This window comes from Salmo trutta, chromosome 22, assembly GCF_901001165.1.
Source record: "Salmo trutta chromosome 22, fSalTru1.1, whole genome shotgun sequence".
NCBI lineage: Eukaryota > Metazoa > Chordata > Actinopteri > Salmoniformes > Salmonidae > Salmo > Salmo trutta.
The window spans coordinates 39,077,901-39,091,529 of NC_042978.1; the positions used below are offsets into that span (position 1 = coordinate 39,077,901).

The following is a 13,629-nucleotide window of genomic DNA, read 5'->3' on the forward strand; positions in this document are numbered from 1 at the left end:
TATTTTACAGAGAAAGACAGAGAGAGAGAGTCAGAAAGAAACTGAGAAAGAGAGAGAGACAGAAAGAAACTGAGAAAGAGAGAGAGCGAGAGAGAGAGAGAGAGAGAGAGAGTCAGAAATAAACGGAGAAAGAGAGAGAGAGCATTTTGTACCATTCTCTAGATCCGTCATTCCAGCAGTTTCAAAGAATCCTGTTTTCTGACTAGATCCAGGAAGTATTTATCCAACATGTTGGCTGATGTACGCAAGCAAAAACCAAATCCCGTATTGCAGGGATTAAATGATGAGCTTTGTGGGAAGAAGGGGCCAGGAAGCATGGCCATGATTGTCAGAGTCCGACATGTGATGAAACATCCATGGTTCAATCAGCTCTGGGAGTCTGAGTAGGGAACATCAGCTCGACTGACACTGGATACATGAATGCAAAATGGAGGATGCCAAACAGACTGGGGGAAAGGGGGAGTTGCCAGTTTTTGCTTACTACGTGACATGACCAGAAAAACTCTGGGCCCTAGTCATAGCCCAACCTACACACTCCTTTCAGAGAAGTGAGGATGAAGAGAAAAGGTGTACAGTAGAAATCATCATTTCCAGTAAGCATTAAGTATTGTCACTGTTCTAAAAAGGCAATCAGGAAGTCCAATCAGAAGTGTTCCCAATGACCTCTGTGTGGCTTATACATCCATCCCCAATGATACAGCTAAATCATTCTGACTTAACAACAGTCTTGACAGGAAGGGAAGGGGGCCATTACCATGGCAACAGGGTGGGAGAACGAGAGTGCAAGTGTGAGAGAGATAGAGAGAGAGGGAGTCAAGAAGTGAGAAAAACAGGCAGAGATGTGTGATGGGGAAGGGAGAGAATTCTGGGACATGAAGTGAGTGAAAGACAGTGACGTAAGAGACTAAGACAATTAAAGAGAATAAATAGAGAACAAAGGAAAATAAAATAATGTATTTTCTTAAGCTTAAGCATTGAGACAGTGGGCAGTGGGCAGTTAAGTCTTCTTCAGCTCAGGGAACATGGGGATTGGGGAATAACTGAGGGGCTTTTACAGGACATCACCATGATGTATGTAGAGAAATCCCATCAACACTAACATTACCAGTACATCAATGGTGGACAGTAATCACTGATTGACAGTAATCAGTGGTGGACAGTAATCACTGGTTGACAGTAGAGGTATGGCCGATTAATTAGGGCTGATTTCAAGATTTCATAACAATCGGTAATCGGCCTTTTTGCACGCCAATTATGGCTGATTACGTTGCAATCCACGAGGAGACTGCGTGGCAGGCTGACCACCTGTAACACAAGCGCAGCATCAAGAGGCCTTGTGGCTGCAAGAAGCCAAGGTAAGTTGATAGCTAGCATTAAACATATCTTATAAAAAATTCAATCGATTATGCTGCAGTAGTTTATGTGTCGGGGGGCTAGGGTCAGTCTGTCACATCTGGAGTATTTCTCTTGTCTTTTCCGGTGTCCTGTGTGAATTTAAATATGCTCTCTCTAATTCTCTCTTTCTCCTTCTTTCTTTCTTTCTCTCTCTCGGAGGACCTGAGCCCTAGGACCATGCCTCAGGACTACCTGGCTTGATGACTCCTTGCTGTCCCCAGTTCACCTGGCCGTGCTGCTGCTCCAATTCCAACTGTTCTGCCTGCAGCTATGGAACCCTGACCTGTTCACCGGACGTGCTACCTGTCCCAGACCTGTTGTCCCAGACCTGCTGGAACCCTGACCTATTCACCGGACGTGCTACCTGTCCCAGACCTGCTGTTTTCAACTCTCTAGAGACAGCAGGAGCGGTAGAGATACTCTCAAAGATCGGCTATGAAAAAGCCAACTGACACTTACTCTTGTGTTGCTGACTTGTTGCACCCTCGACAACTACTATGATTATTATTATTTGACAATGCTGGTCATTTATGAACATTTGAACATCTAGGCCATGTGCTGTTATAATCTCCACCCGGCACAGCCAGAAGAGGACTGGCCACCCCTCATAGCCTGGTTCCTCTCTAGGTTTCTTCCTAGGTTTTGGCTTTTCTAGGGAGTTTTTCCTAGCCACAGTGCTTCTACACCTGCATTGCTTGCTGTTTGGGGTTTTAGGCTGGGTTTCTGTACAGCACTTTGAGATATCAGCTGATGTAAGAAGGGCTATATAAATACATTTGATTTGATTTGATATAATCAATGCGGTGCCTGTTAATTTATCATCGGATCACAGCCTACTTCAACTTGATGATTTAACAAAAGCGCATTCATGAAAAAAAGCACAATCGTTGCAATAATGTACCTAACCATAAGCGTCAATGCCTTTCTTCAAAACAATAAACAAGTATTTTTTTTACACCTGCATACAGTATGTAGTTAAAATAAATTCATGTTAGCAGGCAATATTAACTAGGGAAATTGTGTCACTTCTCTTGCGTTCAGTGCAAGCAGAGTCAGGGTATATGCAGCAGTTTAGGCCACCTGGTTCTGTCACGTCCTGACCATATTAAGATGTTATTTTCTATGGTAGAGTAGGTCAGGGTGTGACAGAGGGTGTTTTTGTGTTTTTCTATGTTTTCTATTTCTATGTTTTTTTTGGGGGGGGGATGATCTCCAATTAGAGGCAGCTGGTCCTCGTTGTCTCTAATTGGAGATCATATTTAAGTAGTTTTTTTTTCCACCTGTGTTTGTGGGCAGTTGTTTTCTGTTTAGTCTCTGTACCTGACAGAACTGTGCGCTGTCGTTTTTTTCTCTTTGTTATTTTGATTCAGTATTTTGAGTTATAATAAATTATCATCATGAGCACTCAACACGCTGTGCTTTGGTCCCCTCTCTACGATAGCCATTACAAGCTCGTTGCGAACAGTTGAAAGGCCATTTATTCCTAACAAAGACCGTAATTAATTTGCCAGAATTTTACATGACATAACATTGAAGGTTGTGCAATGTAACAGTAATATTTAGACTTAGGGTTGCCACCCGTTCGATAAAATACGGAACGGTTCCGTATTTCACTGAAAGAATAAATGTTTTGTTTTCGAAATGATCGTTTCCGGATTTGACCATGTTAATGACCAAAGGCTCGTATTTCTGTGTGTTTATTATAATTAAGTTTATGATTTGATATTTGATAGAGCAGTCTGACAGAGCGGTGGTAGGCAGCAACAGGATCGTAAGCATTCATTCAAACAGCAGCTCTTAGCAATGCTGGGATGCAAAGCGCTGCTTATGACTTCAAACTATCAACTCCCGAGATTAGGCTGGCAATACTAAAGTGCCTATAAGAACATCCAATAGTCAAAGGTATATGAAATACAAATGGTATAGAGAGAAATAGTCCTATAATTCCTATAATAACTACAACCTAAAACTTCTTAACTGGGAATATTGAAGACTCATGGAGCTTTCATACAGTTGAAGTTGGAAGTTTACATACACCTTAGCCATATACATTTTAACTCAGTTTTTCACAATTCCTGACATTTAATCCTAGTGTAAATTCCCTGTCTTAGGTCAGTTAGGATCATCACTTCATTTTAAGAATGTGAAATGTCAGAATAATAGTAGAGAATGATTTATTGCAGCTTTAGTTTCTTTCAACACATTCCCAGTCGGTCAGAAGTTTATATACATTCAATTAGTATTTGGTAGCATTGCCTTTAAATTGTTTAACTTGGGTCAAACATTTCGGGTAGCCTTCCACAAGCTTCCCACAATAAGTTGGGTGACTTTTGGCCCATTAGTCCTGACAGAGCCTGTAACTGAGTCAGGTTTGTAGGCCTCCTTGCTCACACACACTTTTTCAGTTCTGCCAACAAATTTTCTATAGGATTGAGGTCAGGGCTTTGTGATGGCCCCTCCAATACCTTGACATTGTTGTCCTTATGCCATTTTCCACAACTTTGGAAGTATGCTTAAGGTCAATGTTAACATTTGGAAGACCCATTTGCGACCAAGCTTTAACTTCCTGACTGATGTCTTGAGATGTTGCTTCAATATATCCACATAATTTCCCGTCCTCATGATGCCATCTATTTTGTGAAGTGCACCAGTCCCTCCTGCAGCAATGCACCCCAACAACATGATGCTGCCACCCCCGTGCTTCACGGTTGGGAGGGTGTTCTTCAGCTTGCAAGCATCCCTCTTCTTGCTCCAAACATAATGATGGTCATTATGGCCAAACAGTTCTATTATTGTTTCACAGACCAGAGGACATTTCTCCAATGTCCCCATGTGCAGTTGCAAACCGTAGTCTGGCTTTTTTATGGCGGTTTTGGACAAGTGGCTTCTTCCTTGCTGAGCGGCCTTTCAGGTTATGTCGATATAGGACTCATTTAACTGTGGATATAGATACTTTTGTACCCGTTTCCTCCAGCATCTTCACAAGGTCCTTTGCTGTTGTTCTGGGGTTGATTTGCACTTTTCGCACCAAAGTACATTCATCTCTAGGAGACAGAACGCATCTCCTTCCTGAGCGGTATGACGGCTGTGTGGTCCCATGGTGTTTATACTTGCGTACTATTGTTTGTACAGATGAACGTGGTACCTTCGGGCTTTTGGAAATTGCTCCCAATGATGAACCACACTTGTGGAGGTCTACAATTATTTTCTGAGGTCTTGGCTGATTTCGTTTGTTTTTCCCATGGTGTCAAGCAAAGAGACACTGAGTTTGAACGTAGGCCTTGAAATACATCCACAGGTACACCTCCAATTGACTCAAATTATGTGAATTAGCCTATTAGAAGCTTCTAAAGCCATGACATCATTTTCTGGAATTTTCCAAGTTGTTTAAAGGCACAGTCAACTAAGTGTATGTGAACTTCTGACCCACTGGAATTGTGATACAGTGAAATATAAGTGAAATAATCTGTCTGTAAACAATTGTTGGAAAAATTACTTGTGTCATGCACAAAGTAGATGTCCTAACCGGCATGCCAAAACTATAGTTTGTTAACTGTATGTTCTCATGTTCTGAGCAAGGAACTTAAACATTAGCTTTTTTACATGGCACATATTGCACTTTTACTTTCTTCTCCAAAACTGTGTTTTTGCATTATTTAAACCAAATTGAACATGTTTCATAATTTATTTGAGACTAAATTGATTTTATTTAGGTATTATATTAAGTTAAAATAAAAGTGTTCATTGTTCATTAAGTATTGTTGTAATTTATTACAAATATATATATATAAAAATCGGCCGATTAATCAGTATCGGCTTTTTTTGGTCCTCCAATAATCGGTATCGGTACCGGCGTTGAAATATCAGAATTGGTCGACCTCAAGTTGACAGTAATCACTGGTTGGCAGTAATCAGTGGTGGACAGTAATCACTGGTTGACAGTAATCAGTGGTGGACAGTAATCACTGGTTGACAGAAATCAGTGGTGGACAGTAATCAGTGGTTGACAGTAATCAGTGGTGGAGAGTAATCAGTGGTGGAGAGTAATCAGTGGTGGACAGTAATCAGTGGTGGAGAGTAATCAGTGGTTGACAGTAATCAGTGGTGGACAGTAATCACTGGTTGGCAGTAATCAGTGGTTGGCAGTAATCAGTGGTTGACAGTAATCAGTGGTGGAGAGTAATCAGTGGTGGAGAGTAATCAGTGGTGGACAGTAATCAGTGGTGGACAGTAATCAGTGGTGGACAGTAATCAGTGGTGGACAGTAATCAGTGGTGGAGAGTAATCAGTGGTAGAGAGTAATCAGTGGTAGAGAGTAATCAGTGGTGGAGAGTAATCAGTGGTAGAGAGTAATCAGTGGTAGAGAGTAATCACTGATTGGCAGTAATCAGTGGTGGACAGTAATCACTGGTTGACAGTAATCAGTGGTGGACAGTAATCACTGGTTGACAGAAATCAGTGGTGGACAGTAATCAGTGGTTGACAGTAATCAGTGGTGGAGAGTAATCAGTGGTGGAGAGTAATCAGTGGTGGACAGTAATCAGTGGTGGAGAGTAATCAGTAGTAGAGAGTAATCAGTGGTAGAGAGTAATCAGTGGTGGAGATTAATCAGTGGTAGAGAGTAATCAGTGGTAGAGAGTAATCAGTGGTAGAGAGTAATCACTGGTTGGCAGTAATCAGTGGTGGACAGTAATCACTGGTTGACAGTAATCAGTGGTGGACAGTAATCACTGGTTGACAGTAATCAGTGGTGGACAGTAATCACTGGTTGACAGAAATCAGTGGTGGACAGTAATCAGTGGTGGACAGTAATCAGTGGTTGACAGTAATCAGTGGTTGACAGTAATCAGTGGTGGAGAGTAATCAGTGGTGGAGAGTAATCAGTGGTGGACAGTAATCAGTGGTGGACAGTAATCAGTGGTGGACAGTAATCAGTGGTGGACAGTAATCAGTGGTGGAGAGTAATCAGTGGTGGACAGTAATCAGTGGTGGACAGTAATCAGTGGTGGACAGTAATCAGTGGTAGAGAGTAATCAGTAGTGGAGAGTAATCAGTGGTGGACAGTAATCATTGGTTGACAGTAATCAGTAGTGGAGAGTAATCAGTGGTGGAGAGTAATCAGTGGTGGAGTGTAATCAGTGGTGGAGAGTAATCAGTGGTTGACAGTAATCAGTGGTGGAGTGTAATCAGTGGTGGAGAGTAATCAGTGGTGGACAGTAATCAGTGGTGGACAGTAATCATTGGTTGACAGTAATCAGTGGTGGAGAGTAATCAGTAGTGGAGAGTAATCAGTGGTGGAGTGTAATCAGTGGTGGAGAGCAATCAGTGGTGGACAGTAATCAGTGGTGGAGAGTAAACAGTGGTTGACAGTAATCAGTGGTGGGAGGCATTATCTAGAAGGCATGATGACGGATACTTCCTGTTGTGGAATTACTAGAGGTGCATGGATAAACTGGAGGTGTGTGTCTGTCTGTCTCCAGGACATCCACGGCACCAATGTCTATACTGTCTACAGACTGACAGCAGTTGATAACACAGGGAGGAAAACAGTCACAGAGGTGTCACACACGGGAAAACACACACTCAGCAGGCACATGGAAGTATGCACAGACACAGCACACATACACAGATCAACACGTGTCAAGAAAAATGAACTACACTGCTGGTGTAGTAAGTGCTTTACATCACTCATCACTGTACAGGCCTGTAATCAAACTCTATCTGGGAGAAAACAGATCCTTCAGGCTACACTCTGGGACTGGAGAAAAGGAAACGTCCCTGGTAGGTCCCAAGCAGTGTACCGGTAGGTTCCAAGCTGTGTACTGGTAGGTCCCAAGCAGTGTACTGGTAGGTCCCAAGCTGTGTACTGCTAGGTCCCAAGCTGTGTACTGGTAGGTCCCAAGCTGTGTACTGGTAGGTCCCAAGTATTGTACTGGTAGGTCCCAAGTATTGTACTGGTAGGACCCAAGCTGTGTACTGGTAGGTCCCAAGTATTGTACTGGTAGGTCCCAAGTATTGTACTGGTAGGTCCCAAGTAGTGTACCGGTAGGTTCCAAGCTGTGTACTGGTAGGTCCCAAGCTGTGTACTGGTAGGTCCCAAGTAGTGTACTGGTAGGTCCCAAGCAGTGTACTGGTAGATCCCAAGCAGTGTAGTGGTAGGTCCCAAGCAGTGTACTGGTAGGTCCCAAGCTGTGTACTGGTAGGTCCCAAGCAGTGTAGTGGTAGGTCCCAAGCTGTGTACTGGTAGGTCCCAAACAGTGTAGTGGTAGGTCCCAAGCTGTGTACTGGTAGATCCCAAGTAGTGTACCGGTAGGTCCCAAGCTGTGTACTGGTAGGTCCCAAGCTGTGTACTGGTAGGTCCCAAGTAGTGTACCGGGAGGACCCAAGCTGTGTACTGGTAGGTCCCAAGCTGTGTACTGGTAGGTCCCAAGTAGTGTACTGGGAGGTCCCAAGCTGTGTACTGGTAGGTCCCAAGTAGTGTACCGGGAGGTCCCAAGCTGTGTACTGGTAGGTCCCAAGCAGTGTAGTGGTAACTCCCAAGCTGTGTACTGGTAGGTCCCAAGCAGTGTATTTTTTCAAAGGTTCGTCTACCCTACATGGTTCTGTTGGTGGGAAGAACATTCAGCTATCCTTTCCCAAAACTCAGTCCAGCCCACACTCTGCGCATGACAGATAAGAAAGAGTACATACAGTACTTCTACTACACTCTTCCTACCATGGCTTTTCAGCACTTTGATGGACATGACCTTGAAGATAAAAGAGACAAGCTTTAGACGTTGACATGAAGAGATTGGGTTTAGTGAGCAGAAACATTCTGTAAAGTAGAGAAATAAAATCAACGGATGTGAGGATACTACAATGAAAATGCTCAAGAATGAAAATGATGACTTAAGTAGCCAACAAGCGGAATGTGGAACGCATGAACTAAGACGTCATAAAGGCGTCATTCTAGAATATGAAAACAAGAGGACACTAAACATAAACCATGTGCCTTTTGTGGAGAAACAACAATATTCGTATTTACATATTTTCCAAATATGTCATTTCCCAAACATCCCCTTTCAGAGAGAACATAAATCACTGTCACGTTATTTTGGAAAATAAAATATGTTTTGTGACAGAGCTCATATAGAAACACTCCTCTGGAGAGGGACAATGAAAAAAAGAGGGAGAGAAAAGAAAGATAGAAGGAGTAAGAAGACAGAGCTGAGGAAGAGAGGGAGAGGTAGAGAGAGTGAATGACAAAAAGAGCAAGAGAATGAGAGAGGGAGAGAAGGAGAGAGAGAGGAAGGAGGGAGGCCAGTCTGTGGCTGACCTGTGAGACTAAACAGAACTTGCTTTAAATGGCATTCATTCCATGGGCTGGCAAATTGCAGTGGGATAGTTTTCCATTACATTCTCTAGTCTGTATACTTTTACAAAGTCAAGTTACCCTAGGTCAAACTCTGCTCTCAGTAAGCCTTTCCTCTCTCTATATATATATATATTTGTGTCTCTCCCCCTCTCTCTCTTTTTCTCTCTCTGTCTCTCACTCTATCTCTCTGTCTCTCTCACACTATATCTCTCTGTCACTCACAGTAACTCTGCCTCTCCCTCTGTCTCTTTCTGTCTCTCTCTGTCGGTCTCTCTGTATCTCTCTCTCTCTGTGTGTGAGTCTGAGTGTGCGTAGGCATGCATGTATGTGATTGTGTGTGTATGTGTGAAGAGAAAGCCTTTTTAGGTTATCAGAAACAGGATTTGTTCCCTGGTCCTCTGGTTTCCTCATAGTACTTCAACAGCCACTTCCTCGTTTCTGTTCACCCTTTTGTCGTCGTTATCATCATCAAGCTGTGTACTGGTAGGTCCCAAGCAATGTACTGGTAGGTCCCAAGCAGTGTACTGGTAGGTCCCAAGCAATGTACTGGTAGGTCCCAAGCAGTGTACTGGTAGGTCCCAAGCTGTGTACTCGTAGGTCCCAAGCAGTGTACTGGTAGGTCCCAAGCAGTGTACTGGTAGGTCCCAAGCTGTGTACTGGTAGGTCCCAAGCTGTGTACTGGTAGGTCCCAAGCAGTGTACTGGTAGGTCCCAAGCAGTGTACTGGTAGGTCCCAAGCAGTGTACTGGTAAGTCCCAAGCAGTGTACTGGTAGGTCCCAAGCAGTGTACTGGTAGGTCCCAAGCAGTGTACTGTAAGTACCAAGCAGTGTACTGGTAGGTCCCAAGCAGTGTACTGTAAGTACCAAGCAGTGTACTGTAAGTACCAAGCAGTGTACTGGTAGGTCCCAAGCAGTGTACTGTAAGTACCAAGCAGTGTACTGTAAGTACCAAGCAGTGTACTGGTAGGTCCCAAGCAGTGTACTGTAAGTACCAAGCAGTGTACTGTAAGTACCAAGCAGTGTACTGTAAGTACCAAGCAGTGTACTGTAAGTACCAAGCAGTGTACTGTAAGTACCAAGCAGTGTACTGGTAAGTCTCAAGCAGTGTACTGTAAGTACCAAGCAGTGTACTGTAAGTACCAAGCAGTGTACTGGTAGGTCCCAAGCAGTGTACTGTAAGTACCAAGCAGTGTACTGGTAAGTCTCAAGCAGTGTCCTGGTAAGTCCCAAGCAGTGTACTGGTAGGTCCCAAGCACCATAATCATCATCATCATCATCATCATCACTATTACTATAATCACAATCACCATTACCATAGACATCACCATCATCATTCTTCAGGACACAATGTGCAGTGTGCAGCCAGTCAGACATCATAAACCATGACCACACACCAACCACAGGTCTCAACCTCCCTAACTAACTAACAAACCAACCACAACCTCCAGTTAACCATCTCCATGACAACTGGTATACAGTAACAGTAGTCTACTGTAAGACATAATATTGTATTCTGTCTGTCCATGACCACTGAGAAACAACAGTGTTCTACTCCACCCATGGGAAACACTGACACATCCCTGAAGAACATCCCCCACTGAACATCCCTGAAGAAAACACTCCACTATTTGACCAAGCCATTGGTTCATAGCACCTGACCAGTCCAGTATTATGCTCATTGATAGGTCAGGGGAATCTTTGTCACAGTCCAAATATTTGACCAAGCCATTTCACTAGGGGAATATGTTGTGTTGGCATTTGGTGGGTAACAAGTCAAAACACCCTCTCATCATAAACTGCACAGGGGCAGTTATCTACACTCACACACACGCACGCGCACATACACGTACACAACACACACACACGTGCAGCCTCCCCACACATAATGTAAATTATAGTCACGAATAGGGTGGCACATTTTGTGTAATATTCAGAGGTGGAAACTTTCCGTGGGAATTAACGGGAATATATGGGAATTAATGGGAATATATGGGAATTAATAGGAATATATGGGAATTAATGAAAATATATGCAATTTAATATTAATACAATTTAAATGTAGATGTTTTTTGCATTGGATATATTTACCATATCATATGGAGACAGAAACAAACATTTTACCTTATCATAAGTAGACACAATTGCAAATTATTAAATCCTTACAACAGAAATAGAAAAAACAATTTAGTTACGAATTGAACTTTAATTAAATAAGGTGACTCTTCACATGAGATGATTTCACTGAACAACAAAAGAAAGGGAATATTGACTGATCCCCAATGATCCATCGCATCTCCCAAAAACGTTTTCAACATACATCTGTAAAATGATAGTCTAGAAACTAAAGCTTTGGTTGTCTTCCTCTGAGGCTTCCATGTCTTCTCTGTGGACCTCCTCAATGTCCACCTCTTGAACATCAGACTCTGAGGCCTCATTTTCACTGTCACTTTCCAACCTTGTTGAGGATGGCTCGTTGTCAGGCTTAAAAAGCCTCAAATTTGCCCGGATGGCCACCAATTTTTAAACCTTTGTATTGGTCAGCCTGTTGTGTGCTTTGGTGTGTGTGTTCCCAAACAAAGACCAGTTGCGCTCTGAGGCGGCTGATGTTGGTGGGATTTGGAGGATGATAGAGGGAACAGGGGAAAGAGCCTCAGATTCACAAAATCCCTTCCACCAGGTGGCTGATGCAATATGTTGGCATGACTGCCATATTGCATCTCCATCCCAAAGCCCTTGCTTGGAAGTGTATTTTCCCAGACTGCCAAGAACCTTGCCCTCATCCAGGCCAAGGTGGCGAGACACGGTAGTGATGACACCATAGGCCTTGTTGATCTCTGCATCAAACAGGATGCTCTTGCCAGCATAGTTGGGGTCCAACATGTACGCTGCAGCGTGTATGGGCTTCAGGCAGAAGTCTTCAAGCTTTTTGATGTATTTCAGAACTGCAGTTTCCTCTGCTTGGAGCAACAGTGAAGTGGGCAGGGCAGTACGGTTTCTTCTCTTACATCTGCAAGCAGAGTCTGAACATCAGACAGGATGGCATTGTCTCCCTCAAGCCGTGCAATGGCTACTGTTATAGGTTTCAGGAGTTTCAGGCTGCTTACCACTCTCTCTCAAAATACATAATCCAGGTGGATCCTCTTGATGGGGCTGTCCATATCGGCAGACTGTGATATGACCATTTCCTGGAGAGACTCCTTCCCCTCCAGGAGACTGTCAAACATGATGACAACACCACCCCAACAGGTTTTGCTGGGCAGCTTCAATGTGGTGCTCTTATTCTTCTCACTTTGCTTGGTGAGGTAGATTCCTGCTATAACTTGATGACCCTTCATATACCTAACAATTTCCTTGGCTTTCTTGTAGAGTGTATCCATTGTTTTCAGTGCCATGATGTCCTTGAGGAGCAGATTCAATGCATGAGCAGCACAGCCAATGGGTGTGATGTGAGGGTAGGACTCCTCCACTTTAGACCAAGCAGCCTTCATGTTCGCAGCATTGTCTGTCACCAGTGCAAATACCTTCTGTGGTCCAAGGTCATTGATGACTGCCTTCAGCTTATCTGCAATGTAGAGACCGGTGTGTCTGTTCTCCCTTGTGTCTGTGCTCTTGTAGAATACTGGTTGAGGGGTGGAGATGGTGTAGTTAATTATTCCTTGCCCACGAACAATCGACTACCCATCAGAGATGATTGCAATACAGTCTGCTTTCTCTATGATTTGCTTGACCTTCACTTGAACTCTGTTGAACTCTGCATCCAGCAAATGAGTAGATAAAGCATGTCTGGTTGGAGGAGTGTATGCTGGGCGAAGAACATTCAGAAATCTCTTCCAATACACATTGCCTTTGAGCATCAGAGGTGAACCAGTTAAATACACAGCTCGAGCAAGACATCCATCAGCATTTCTCTGACTACGTTCCTCCATTGAGTAAAAAAAACATCTGATTCAAGGAGGACCATGAGCTGTTGCTATCGATAAGGTGTCTGATTGATAATTTTCACCTCAAATAGAAGTAGAGGGACTTTTGTCAGAGGTTGCTTGTTATGAGTGCTGAGGAAACTTTATGCACTTGGCCAGATGATTCTGCATCTTTGTTGCATTCTTCACAAATGATTTTGCACAGTATTTCCAAATGTACACAGATTTTCCTTCTACATTAGCTGCAATGAAATATCTTCACACATCAGATAATGCCAATGGCATTTTCCTGTAAAGATGAGAAAAAAATGAGTAAAAAAACCCAAATACAATTCCATGTACAGATAAATAGTTAAGCAGTTAGATTAAACAACTCCTTTGTAAGATACATTTTTAAAATTAAACATGTATGGAAACAGGTGAATTAACACTCCTCAGTTAGCAGGCTCAAGCAAGCTAAAACCCACATGGTAGCAAACACTAACCAGCAGAAATTGTTAACAAGTTAGAAATGATTTAAACACACGTTGCTGTAGGCTACTATTTACTAGTTAACAAAAAATCATGTATGTCATGTAAAATATATTCACCTCACCCAGTATTGTAATCAAAACTTACCAGAAAGCATGTAGTCCTTGGCTCAGATGGTGTCGTAGTGTGGGCTCAATAGCATCTCATTAGTGTGCAAGATCTTGAGAATCAGCTGTACATGTGATGGAAGAGCGCATGCAGAGGGTTGCAATTCCATTGAATTGGGGATAGTTCAACCAAAATATGCCACAAGAACTAGAATTGCCTGTGTATCCCACAAAAAAGGTACACTGTTATAAGCTAACTTTTTTGATGAAATTAAGCAAAATTCCCCAAATTCCCGGGCTTAACCTACCATGGAAAATTTCCCGGAAAGTTTCCGACCCTTTGCAACCCTAGTCACGAACTCACACAGCTTCCTACAGGATAT

At 43.0% G+C, this 13,629-nt stretch overlaps 1 protein-coding gene across 5 annotated transcripts in view; it reads right to left on the bottom strand.

The window, feature by feature from the left end:
* The window catches only part of pde4ba (phosphodiesterase 4B, cAMP-specific a), a 338,452-nt gene that overhangs the window by 106,748 nt on the left and 218,075 nt on the right, over positions 1–13,629 (bottom strand). The gene's annotated exons all lie outside the window — the stretch shown is intronic.